Source organism: Micromys minutus (genome assembly GCF_963924665.1).
Source record: "Micromys minutus genome assembly, chromosome: 25".
NCBI lineage: Eukaryota > Metazoa > Chordata > Mammalia > Rodentia > Muridae > Micromys > Micromys minutus.
This window is the reverse complement of record NC_137960.1, coordinates 11,846,243-11,859,198: the sequence shown is the minus strand read 5'-3', so window position 1 is coordinate 11,859,198 and position 12,956 is coordinate 11,846,243. Positions and strand designations below refer to the sequence as shown.

The 12,956-nt window shown below is 37.3% G+C and overlaps 1 protein-coding gene across 11 annotated transcripts in view; it reads left to right on the top strand.

The window, feature by feature from the left end:
• PCDH15 (protocadherin related 15) overlaps positions 1-12,956 on the top strand; it is a gene marked incomplete at both ends in the record, with an annotated part of 610,552 nt that overhangs the window by 97,576 nt on the left and 500,020 nt on the right. The gene's annotated exons all lie outside the window — the stretch shown is intronic.

The following is a 12,956-nucleotide window of genomic DNA, read 5'->3' as shown; positions in this document are numbered from 1 at the left end:
TAAAACTGTTGAGACACAGTAACTGAATATGGGGAATGGAAATCTTTGTGGATTTCCTAAAGCAGCAGGAAATGGATACAAAAATTGTGGTACATTTACACAATGGAGTACTACTCAACTATCAGAAATAATGACTTAATGAAATTCTTAAGAAAATGGATGCATCTAGAGAATATCATCCTGAGTGAGATAACCCAGTCACAAAAGAACAGACATAATATACAGTCACTGATAATTTGATACTAACCCCACTAAGCTATGAACACCCCAGAAAACAACTCACAGACTACATGAAGTTCAAGAAAGAACAAAGGCCAAAATAAAGAAAAGAAAAAGAAAATGAAAAACCATTATGCTTAATCTTTACACACCAAGAAAACTTAGACTATTTCCATGTTAAATCTTGTTTTACCTGTACTTTATGCTCATTGTAACTAGTGAGATTTTAATGCACACTATCAAACCTTTAAAAAAATCAAGTACTGACAAAAATATATTCATATACTTTTATGTAAAAATGCTTAAAATCTGTACATTTATCTTTGTTTTTGAAAATAAAATTGTTTAATTTATTTAAAAAAAGAAAATTAAATTAAAATTTAAAAACTCAAAAAAAAAAAAAAAACTGAACATTTACCACTCCTTCTGTCTGTGGTAATTAGAAGTATTTCCTCTACATACTTGTGTGTGTATATGTGTGTATGTGTGTGTGTTTTCTTGAAAACAAAACAAAACAAAAGCACAATTTTGTTCTGGAACTTTCTCTTCATGTGCTTTGAACTTTAAAATAGTCATAAACCCCCTTCTCTACTGTCCTGACATATGAAGATGGGGAAGTTTGGGATCATTGTGGAAAAGAGTACTCTGGGTATTTTCACCACTGTATATCTACATGAGTGTCTTGGGCTGTTGCTAGTGTATTTTCTATAATAGGGGATTTTTCTTCCGGAATTACAATTAAAGGAAAGGGATTGTGTCAAGCTGCTCATTAAAGAATTTCTTTTGTCCTACAATTCTACTTAGATTTTCTTTGAGAAAAATAGCAAGCATTATAATGATATAGCCTTGTAATTATAACCTGCAACTGATCATGGGATTATGTTGACAGTTTCTGCTTTTACTCACCCAAGAAATGACTGTCAAGTGCCACTTTCATCCATGGTCTTTGTATGTAGCCAAATTATCTGCACTGTAGACTCCATTTTTAAAAAAAGTGATTTTTAAAATATTAGGTAATTATGAAAATGTATTTGAGTTACTTAGAAATTAATTTAATCTACAATGAAAACATATAAAGTGAATTATGACCACATTGAACAAACTGGAACGAAAGTGTAGTTATAGACAGAGTAGAAAATACATTAAGGTGCTACAATAGGAAAAGACTCTTTCCCACTGGTTGATTCATGCTTCACTTATGATTAACTATTTCTGTTCAGAACAGACCTGCATTTCTTAAGATGCTGTCTGAATTTCTTAAAGCAGAAGTGTAAAGCCCATGAGCGTGGCAGAATGTCTGTGCGTGCCCTTTCCTTATTTTTAGCCAATTGCTTTGTACTTAAAACTGAGCTGGAATAAAATAGTTGCTTCTACCCGAGGAAGTTGTTCTAGCATGTGACTCTGAAGGGCTTGGAAACCGCCCACAGTACTGCTTGCTGCCTGTCTACTTTAGAGCTACCCTGGCCCCGCCTTTCTACAGAGCACAGGAAGAATCTGCCAAGGATGCTCTGGCATCTGAAGGGAGCGCAGCTCTGCTGCTGCTTGATGTGGCTAGAGGAGGACGTTGAGTTTCTTTTTTGACATATTTTACAAAAACTGACAACTCCTCAGAAGGGTGCCAAAACTGTTTGAGCATCAACACAAAGTATAAACATCAATCTATGGCAAATGTTTTGCCCCTTTTTCCTTTTTTTACGTAAAATGTCTAAAACCTGAAGGCGATCTAGCAAATCTTGGCCACATACTATGATGTGCATAATTGTCCTGGCTGTGAGAATCTTAGGAAACAAGGGCTCAGGACAATGGCACTCCTAATCTCGGAAACCTAAAAAATGTTCCCGCTGCGCCACGTTTTTTTTTTTTTTTTTTTTTTTCTGTCCTGATATTAAACAGTGTATTAATTTTCCCTTGTCTGCCTATTTTCGGTGGTGATAATAAATAAATAGAACCCGGCTTTTCGAGGATCCAGTAGATGGAAAGATGTTTGCAAATATTTCAGAGAGACCTTAATAAATAATGAGGTTCTCACCTGAGCCCAGGCTGAGTCACATAGGGCCCTTCAGTGAGTTAAAGCTAGACCAGTGTCGTGAAGTAGTAATGGGTATCATTTGTTGTATCTGAATTTCTCTTCCCATCCTGCTCTTTCCTTCTCTCCATTATCGTATTTCTATAATAACGCATTTATTTTAAATAAAGTACAAGTGTTACTTCTATGGTTTGCACATAGATCATCAGTCGTGTTAAAGCATATAATGCTCTGCTGGAAATTAAGCAGAGTGTGTATTTACATGTGCCTTTGAAAGGATTGTTCTGTTCTGGTTCAGCCTGTATCCTGATAACTTGGTGGGTGCATTTGCCACATTGCTCTGCAAAATCATCGTCAGCCAGATAAAGTCAATGATCTCTCTCTTTGATTATACTGACACAAGATTCCAGAACAATTCTTGGTCAAAGACTAGTTACCACTGAAATTGGAATTAAGTAGCAGACAACTTGAAATACTTAAAAATTAGAATTTTCTGCAACAGATTATTCCCTTAGAGACATAAGTGAATATGTCCCATAAGGGGTGGCAGCACACTCCTCCAGCTTGAGCACTGCTGAGCCAGAGGCAGGTGAGTCTTTGTAAGTTCAAGACTAACCTCAGCTAGACAGCAAGTTTCAGGCCGGCCTGAACTTTTGGGGAAAAAAAAAATCTGTCTTGGTTAATTAACAATGATTGCACCATTGTATAATGATTTAAAAATCCATCCAATAGGATGATGTTGTTATGAGATAATAAAGTCATCTCTGTTGCTGTCAAATGACTGTTTTTTGGTGTAACACACTAATTCTAACATTCAGAGAATCAGAAAGTTATTTTATTTTGTTTCCTATTGTTATAGTCCCCTACCTAATTTCTACCTGAGGAAAAATGAGTTTTTGTGTGATATGAGTGGTCTGACTATTGCTTGTAGATGCCACATACATTAAAATCGTGATTTTAGACTTGTCCATCACTGCTGCTCTGTTTCTTATCCAACACATCATCAAGTCTGAGTCATTTTGCTTACTGTGAACATAGTTCATATTGATGGGGGAATCATTTTCCTGTGATTTACAAAGGTATTACAGTGTCAGATTCCCACATAGACCTTCCTCCTCTCATGATTGATCGCACTGCAAGATAACCATTGTTATAGGAAACCATTTGGCTGAGCCCATCACCAGGAGGCTGCATATAGGGCAACACATTCCTCTTGTTTCCTTTGTACCAGAGGATGGTTTTCGGAAAGGTCAGCAGTGACATCTGTCTGAATGTGTAACTTCATGGAGAGGAGAAGAGAAAAGTTTCTAAGCTTTAAAATACGAGTTCTCATGTAACTCCTCAAATGGTCTCTAAGTTCATTAGAATTTTTATGAAGCCCTGTATTTTCTCACATTCATTGTGTTATCCATTTTGGCTATGCGTTTAAATAAGGAAGAAGATTTTAGGAAATAAGAGAATGACCTCAGAACTAGGAAGAGAAGAGGCACATAAGACGGCCAACATGTAAAAATGACCACTGAGATGAAACACGTTGTTATAGCAGGAAATAATTGTAAATGTTGATGACTCCTCAATTATATTTAAATTTCATGGTTCTGGAATTCTCCTGACTATCAAAGATAATAAGAGATTTAATTGTACAAAGTAAAGTATTTATTGTATTTAGGGAAAGACGCATCAGGTTCTGTTATGTGCACACCTCTTCATTCTAACATTTATGTTAACTATGAGCATTATAGAAGTAAGCCGGAATTATATCGAATTGAATTGAGTAGCACATAAACACCATTACTCCTAAGTAAAGCTATTACAGTGAGTGACTTTCTATAAATGTAGCATTTAAGTCTTGGTCATCAAAGCAATGGCTAGAAACTATAACACTTTCGTTTGCATAAACTACAGGAACATAAAACCAGTGGTGACAAGAATGGACCAGATACTGAAGAGTAAAAGGTTGTCAAAGGACACTGATTCCTTGCCCTAGGGCCCTCCCCTCTACAGGAAATCGCTCCCGGAAGTTTCTTGAGATTTGAGTTCCCAAAATAACCACAGAAGGTCCCAACGACCTCTATGGAATGTTTCGACGCCCTAAGTGTGCCCGGGGTGTACTGATAAAAAATGTATGAGCCCCTTACAAGTTCAGGCTGGGGTCGAACTCCTCTACCCCTGCATAGTGTATGAGTCTCGACCCCAGCATGCTGGCCTGAGATCTCACTCTGTTTCACTTTCAATAAACTTCCTCGTGCGATTGCAGCAAGTCTGGTCTCGGTGCCTCGCTGGGTGCGCGCCTCTCCTGAGATTAGAGTGAGGGTCTCCCTTCGGGGGTCTTTCATTACTACCCTACAAAATAAGACAGATCGTACTGTTCACTTCTAAGCTGTGGGAAAGTGTATTCTACCAGAGTCTTTGACTAAAGTAGGAAATTCTCCTATGAATAAGTCAGCCTAATTGAATGATTCTTTGTAGAATAAAATGCACCTGTGCTGTTCAATATCTCCACAAGCAGTTTTGACACTCATTGGCGAATTTGAGGTGAAAGAAGTCAATCAAAATAACAGAAGAAAAAATCAGACATCCTCACATATAAAGAAAAGAGTATATTCAAGGCTACATTGTTATGAGCCAGAACTGAGGGGGATTTCTCTTCCTTTTTCGCAATCACTACGATGCTCAGATTTACATTGTTTAGTGATTTGCAGTTTCCACTATGGGTTTTGATGGAAATCATTTAGGAATGGGAGGTAGAAGATGCGTCACTGCCCAGTTTCTGGTTTTAATGTCCAGCACCTGGTCTTTCCAAGACCCACCCTAAGCAAGGCTCCCCCCTCCCCATCCTTATATTCATTTCTTGAGTCTTTAGATTACGCTTTCCTGACCTGCCTCATGTCGTTTCTCTTCCAAATAACATTCACACATAAGCATTTATTTCCAGCACACTCTTGTTCCTTGTGCTCAGGTGCTAGATGCATGATTTGTGTTACTCTGAAAATCAAGCTGTGAACATTCCTTTAAGGACACAGAGAATATGAAATGGGCTAAAGCCCTCATCCTTCAATAGAGTCGAGAAATCAACACTGTACAGGTTCTTAGTGACCACTTGACAAAAACAATAATTCCACAAAGATTTGAAAAGCCTTCCTTTCAAAGTGCCTCCAACAGTAATTTGAAAAACAAGTGGTTATTTGGCAAATAATTCTACAGAGAATGGCTGCAGTATTTCAACTGCATATAGCTTTCTAATGTAGATCAAGCAATACTAAAGTACTGGCGATATTCAATCTATGAGCACTTTAGGAAACCACTAAATCTAGTGGGATTTTTGCATGTTATTTCAGAAGGAGCAATTCAAGCAAAGAGTACACACTGCTCTTGTAGGCAAATAAAGGAACCTCCTAATTGCAGTGTTTTCAGGAATAAAAGGTTGTTTTGGATATTTTTACTCACTGCATTGCTAAAGTACTCTCAGTTTACAAATGGCCTTTAATAATTAAATAGAACATGGAAACATATCAAAACATAATAATCCTACAGACTTTTTTATTTATTTTAATTTTGAGGTTATGATATAATCGTATCATTTATTCCTTTCCTTCCTCCCTTTAAACCTTACTATACACTTACCCTCTCCCTCTCCATCCCTTGCTCCCTCCTCCTCTTCCTCCCCCCTCCCCCAGATTTATGGCCCCTTTTCCGGTAATTGTTGTTATATGGATATATGGAGATATTCCTAAATACAACCAGCTCAGTCCGCATAATGATACTTATTTCTGGGATGACCGTTTGGTATTGGATAAACAGTTTGTGTGGCAACACACTCTCTTTTAAATCTATCAGAACTACTGGCCACCTGTGATCAGAGATAAAATTTATTTATTTGTTTAGGAGATGGTGATATTGGGTGCCTTGGTCATTTTGGTTGGTTGGTTTTAGTCATTTTTTTTTTCATTCTGAATCTGTATTTTTCTGCATTTTATGGTAGATTTGCTTCTCAGTCTCCAGTAGTGGGGTGATTATCACTGAACTACTTCTTCATTACTTGTTTTCTTAGTCAGTCTCTTGCTTTTCCATGATTTTTTATACCTCTTCTCTGATTTGCTTCTGAAAAAATGTATAAAAATGCACACAGTGTTTTTTCCTATAAATATTTATATAGTCACGTTGGTTGCCAATCAAAATCAAGTTATCCACAAGTCAACATTTCTACCTTCAACTTCCCATCAACGTGGCTACAATAGAAAATGTATGAAGGCAGCTGCTGGCTTACATTCTCTTTTCCTTCTTGTAAGAAACCTGAGTGCACACACACTACATGACCCTCATTATTTTAGGTGTACAGTCATTTCCGTAGATCACAAACTGTAATTATAAATATTCCCAGACATTTTTTTCTGTGACGCATAGAATTGTATTGAGTATGCATCACTATGAATATAGTCCAAACCATGTATACACATGCGGGTAGAGGGAGTTACCAGCAAGAAGACAGAGAATGGTGGAGAAATATGGGAGGCATGTGCTGAATAGAGCCTTGGATGATTAAGACTGATGATGTGAGGTGTGCATTGACAAACTTATTACTAGCATGGGATGAGCAAATTCAGACTTCACAGTAGAATGTGAGTGCTGATTTCGAGAAGTAAGAAGTTGATGGAGGAGACAGCAGATGACTGACAGCTAATGTGTTTGTGTGCATATAGAAGGATTCTGACTGATTGTCTGCATCTGCATTATTGTGTCCCTATGGAAGAGAGATTGTGACCAACAGTATACATGCGTGTTAGTCACAAAGGTCTTTGATGTTGTTGTCAATTTCCCAACAAATCCCTCAATGTTAAACTCATCTAGCAGCCTTTAGTCTAGACAGCCTTTCTCCTTCCCATCGGTCGGCAGTCTTGTTCTCTACCATTTAGAATTCAAACACATAGTCACAGGGTACCACCTATCTCAGAGCTATCCTTTGAAAATATCGGCTCCACTAACAACAAACCAGATTTGGGGACCACACTAAGTTGAAGAGTTTAACCCAGTGATGTTACCACCTCAGGTAGCACATAGTTAAGGGATGAGATGATCATGGGTATTTTGAATCATAATTAACGCAGAGTGACTGGAAGTTGGGCAGAGTGGTGGTATCAAAATGAACCACTGACTGATTATATGACATGGTGCCAAGGCAGAGGTAAAAATTTGATTCAATAACACCTCCCATGCTGTTAATCTACCCCGAATCTGGGAAAGGCCTGTGGGTTTGAAATGAATGACACAACTCAATTATTTATGTTACCAGAAAATGCTGCTTTACTCCAAACTCCAACAACTCCAACTAGCTACAGCTCTCCACTATATACACTTATAAAAGTAATTACAAAGGAAGTATGCAAATTCCTTAGCTGCTGGGTAGAGGTGTCGTCCCCCTGGGGTGAAGTCCTGAGGTAGCCAAAAATCAGGAACAGGAACTGGTGTGGAGTAGGCTTGTGACTGGGCCAATTAGTATTACAAAGGAAGGCTTGTTGTTTTCCCAAAGTCAAGGTATGCAAGCTGGCAGTTCAGCTAACCTTTAGCTGATGGGGGTGGGGGGATAGCTCCCAACAATTCAAGTGGAGCCACATCTCAGATACATACACATTTTCACTCTGGTTGGTAAAAATGATCATCCTTTCGGATGTACATCTTAATAGATCGGTTCAAAAATGTGCTTAAGTTTGTGGTTTGGCCTAAGACTACGGAGTTGGCAAGGGGACTGCACATGAGTGAAGAACTACAAGTCAGTGACCTAAAGAGTTAATTTATGTCCTTAACAGTATATTTAGGGATCTGAAGATACTGACAGCAGTCGGACTTAAGATTCAGAGTAGCCTCTCAGCAGTGGGTAATTGAAATATTGCCCTCCAAAGAGTCACAATTACCATCTCAACAGTAGTTGATGATTTCTATAGGGATAATTTCATATTATTTTTATTTTTTCTGTAATTAATGTCTATTGGGCTTTCTGTGCTATCATGAATATAAACAAATTTTCTATTAGTTGAGCACTGTTGCAGTAAATACTAAAAATGATAGGTTTTCTCTTTATCAGCCCTGTGGTGTCACTCTGAGGGTCCCGCTTTTATTGTGGAACTGCACGCTCAGATTCTATCACTTGGTTCACAAGCCATATTCCCCGCATGGCTCTCTTCCCTTGCGGTTCACTCCGCCCACCTTGGTGCTTCTGCCCTGGGTGGAATTACTGCCCTGGTATGTTTCTTTACCCCAACTCCCAATGCAAACATGACTCTAAGGTCTGATAGATTTTCATACAGGTTTATATATTCAATTCTCAATCCACAAACCCTCTATACAATAAGATTACATCCAATGCACCAAGATACAAATTGCCCTTCCATATGAGATAAAAGACCTATAAAATCCTTAAAATATTTATAGCTACTTAACGCCAATTAAGTCTACCTGGATCTAGTTTGTACGTCTGGAGCTCCATCTAGATCCTCCTCTGTCCTCCCTCTCTCTCTCTCTCTCTCTCTCTCTCTCTCTCTCTTCTGACCCTCTCTCTAGCTTCTCTTCCACTGCCCAATCACCGGCTCTCACCTTTATTTTATTAATTAAAATAGAAAGGTTCTGATGAAGTCATCTGAGTACATGACTAGGCAGCCATCTTGGGAAAGTGGAATTTACATCAAAACATAAACTGCTGCAGGACAATCTACAGCAGAACACCATTATTAATGCTCTGAATCTTACTACCTTCTAAATAATATCTCAAAATGGGTGGGTTCCTGGAAACCAATGCTATTTATTTTATCCACTATGAGTCCCCAGACCAAAAGTATTACTTGTGTCATTTACAACTGTTACAAGATGCTGAAAAACTCTGAATATTTCTTTTTTTCTTGCATATTTTAAACTAGCCATCAATATTTTTTTAACTTTCCTTTTCTGCAGTCAAAATCAGTTAAAATTTATGATTGCATTTAGAGGAGACTAAAATATCAACAATTTAAAAGTATAACTAATGAAATTTTAAGCTGCTGACCTTATGTATTCCCCTGATTAGAAATCGCTATATCATTTAAAAAGACTTTATTTTATTTTATTGGAAATAAATGGCTGTTAAAAATTGAGCATTTTTTATGATGCTTGCTTAACAGGATGAAAAGATCTTTGGAGCTCTGGTTTTTAAATACATGTATTTAATTTCTGTTGCCCTGATGCTCACTATTCTCTCTCTCTCTCTCTCTCTCTCTCTCTCTCTCTCTCTCTCTCTCTCTCTCTCAAATTTCATTGTTTATTTTTATTGTTTTATATTTTAGTACAATAACATTTATTTAACCTTTTAAATTTTTCAACATAAATGATTATATTTTTTGTTATTTGACAAGGATACATATATAATATATAAATGTAATATGTATATATGTTTGACAAGTATGCACTTATATTTTATATATTTGACAAGTATACACACACATTCTGAATAGTAATGTAGTTATCACATCTGCTTTTGTTTTAAATATTGATGTTTGAAAATATTTAAAATTATGATTATAGGGAAGTATGTCTTTTTTATTCTATGACAGAATTTCTGCGATACTGTAATCACTCTTTCCATATGTGAGAAAGATGTCTTGTTAAATGAATAAAACACATTATCTTTACATTAACAAAGAGCTGTGAACACAGAGAATGTAATCTATAAGTCATGGTCTAGGGAAAGGCAGAATGAGAACATTTAGCTATTTTTTACTACAAGCTGAGAGTACATTTGACCTTTAAAAATGAGAATATCAGGGTGCTTTCCTATATTCTATTACAACAGCAAAAGGCAGAGGTGGGACTGTGACAGTTCATTGCTACAATCCCAGAATGTGTCTGATATAGCATAGGCATTCAACACCTGCATTCCCATTCACATACTCATTAACATAACCTGGAAACCTACAAACACTCTTCAACTACCACCAAAGCCAACAGCACTGCCTGTTTACTCAGTATTAGCCAGGCCTGTGTCATTTTGTAAAATTAGTCCATTAATATATATTTATCTATTGTTGCTCTTCCGACCCTCATAGCCCATTTAGTATAAGGCTCCTACCCTCCCACATGCCGGATGTAAAGACAATTGACTACAAGCATATAACATAGAATGCCTATCAGTCATAGGGTATAGAGCTCTCCTTCTCCTAAAATATATAAAAAGAGACCTTCACTCTGATGTATGGTCCGGATCAATCCACAGAGCTCTCGCTATGCTACCTGTCAGTCTGTCTTTCTGCCTATGAGTCTATAATGAACTTGTACCCAGCAAGACATACTGAAATCTACCAAAATCCAACTACAAGCTCACGACTATCACTTCATATGCAGCTTCCTCGGTATGACAAAAGCTGTTTGTTTTCAGAGCAGCTCCTACCTTACCAGCTGGCTTCATACCACGTAGTGCACATCCTCACTTATAGAACTGAAACATAGCAAGAACAGAGAGAGCACAGTTCATCATGGAAGTTCGTGTGAGCTCAATTCCATACATATCATTTCTTCAACAGCTTCTGAGTGTATCCAGCTTTCTGGCAGGCAGGTGTTAACAGCTTAGGTTGTGTGTCTGAACCATTAATTGGCCAGTTGTCAACAACCGGTGATGCTGTTGGAGAGGTTGTTGAAAATGTTGGGATGTAGGATCTAGTTGATAGACATGGGTCACTAGTGGTAACCTTATGTGTTACAACTTGGCCATATTTCTGGCATGATCTGCCAAGACTGAAGGAATATTGACTGCTTGATCTTGGCACAGTGATTTCAGCATCCCTTTCCATCTCTGTTAGACTTGGTTAGAGTCTCAGTAGAGCATCTGAGAAAGCTATGCCTGAAGCTGGGAAGGTAAGCCACAAATTGCAATGGGGATTCTTATTTATCATAAATGCAAGGAACAAGGGACAAGAAAAGCTTCAAGTACGATGTAGAGATCGTCCAGGAGGAAACCATTTATCCTGCAACAGATAGAGGCCTAAAAGTAGAGCCATGCAAGTTCATTACAGGATTTTGTGTCCATACTGCTGGGTTTTATTTAATATATACATATATATGTGTGTGTGTATACATGTGTATGTACATATATGTACATACACAAATATATGTGATATATATATATATATATATATCTCACATGCACCCCACACACATACACATATCCTCGGAAATGGTGACTTTTTCATAGCATTTTATATTTAAATAGATATTTTTATTCTGTAATGACTCACAACTAGAGGTTGCTGTGAGTTTGAGACAAGGCTTTGACCTTTTGATAATGTCGACACTACTGAGATGACAAAGAACCTTAAGGATTGACAGAATGCATTTGCCTTATAACATGGCCATGGGCCTGGAGACACCTGGGTCAGAGATGTCTCACACAGGCTCATGTGTTCAGAACACTTGTTCCTCATATAGTGGAGCTATGTTAGGAGTCTGTAGAATATTGGGAATATAGTGTCTGCCTAGGAGAATGCAGTGGGGTTGACCTTGAGAATTATAGTCTCTGTTTGTTTCCAGCCATAACTCTCTGCATTCCCCATGCCTTCCGCACCATAAAAGGCTAAAACTCTGAGCCAAAGGAATCCTTTTCCCTATTAAGTTGTTTCCGTTGGGTCTTCTATCCTGGCAATGAGAAAAACCAATATAGTAAGTAAAACAAGCTTAGCCTTTGATCAGAAACTGAATTATAATGGTAAACTTGTGACTAAAGGTAAAATATTTATTTTCAATTGGGGCCAAATCATAAGCCAGAAGCTCTTTCACAAATTGAGAATGACAGACACTGGCTACCAATATCTAAGCATTAGCTGCCTAGGCCTGCCAAAAGAATATCTATGCATGTGGACACTGTGGAATATGCTGGCTCATAGAGAAATATTCCAAGGAAAAGATAAATCTTTTAAGAAATCATGATGTATATATACATAAAGTAAAGCTATATGAGTGCAGCCAAAAATATAATCAAAAAAGAAAAACATTTGCTTTTATATAGTAGGTCTTGAACCCCAGATAACCATTACTAGCCGCATAAGTTGGGAAATGGATTGACAGACTCTGCTTCCTAATTATTTTTAACTATAAAATGGGAAATGCAATGCTTGTCTTGAGCAATTGCTTTGAGGTCCAAAGGAAAGAACGACCACCCTCTGTGTTCTTGGTGCCCATTCTGTTCTTTATTGTGATGAAATGCAGATTTAGCATTTCCTTAGAGAAGAAAAGTCCTAAGAGGCTCTTGATGATGATGTGCTGAAAGGGGATTAACATCCTGCTTGAGAAATAGAGGGTTAAGTATTAAACACTGGTGTTTTTGTCTTGCTTACTGCTTTGGAGGTTAATCTTCTGTGACCTAGTCTGTATTATGGGATAATAATCAGCTTCATGTTTTCATGAGATGCACACTTTGGATAAAATGCATGAAAATTGATTGTATATTTTATTACATAAATATAACCTAATAAATGTTAGCAGAGGCTTTCCATGCCATGCCTCATATCTTATCACCTGAAGGAAGGCTGCTTTCAGAATGAATGCATTCTCTGAAAACCAAAGATTATAGGATATAATTCCATTACAAAACAATGTAAACTGGAAAATTTTGTGATTATAATATGCCAGCATAAACTGTATGCATACATTCATATGCATTTTCATACTATATATATATATTTCATATACATATACA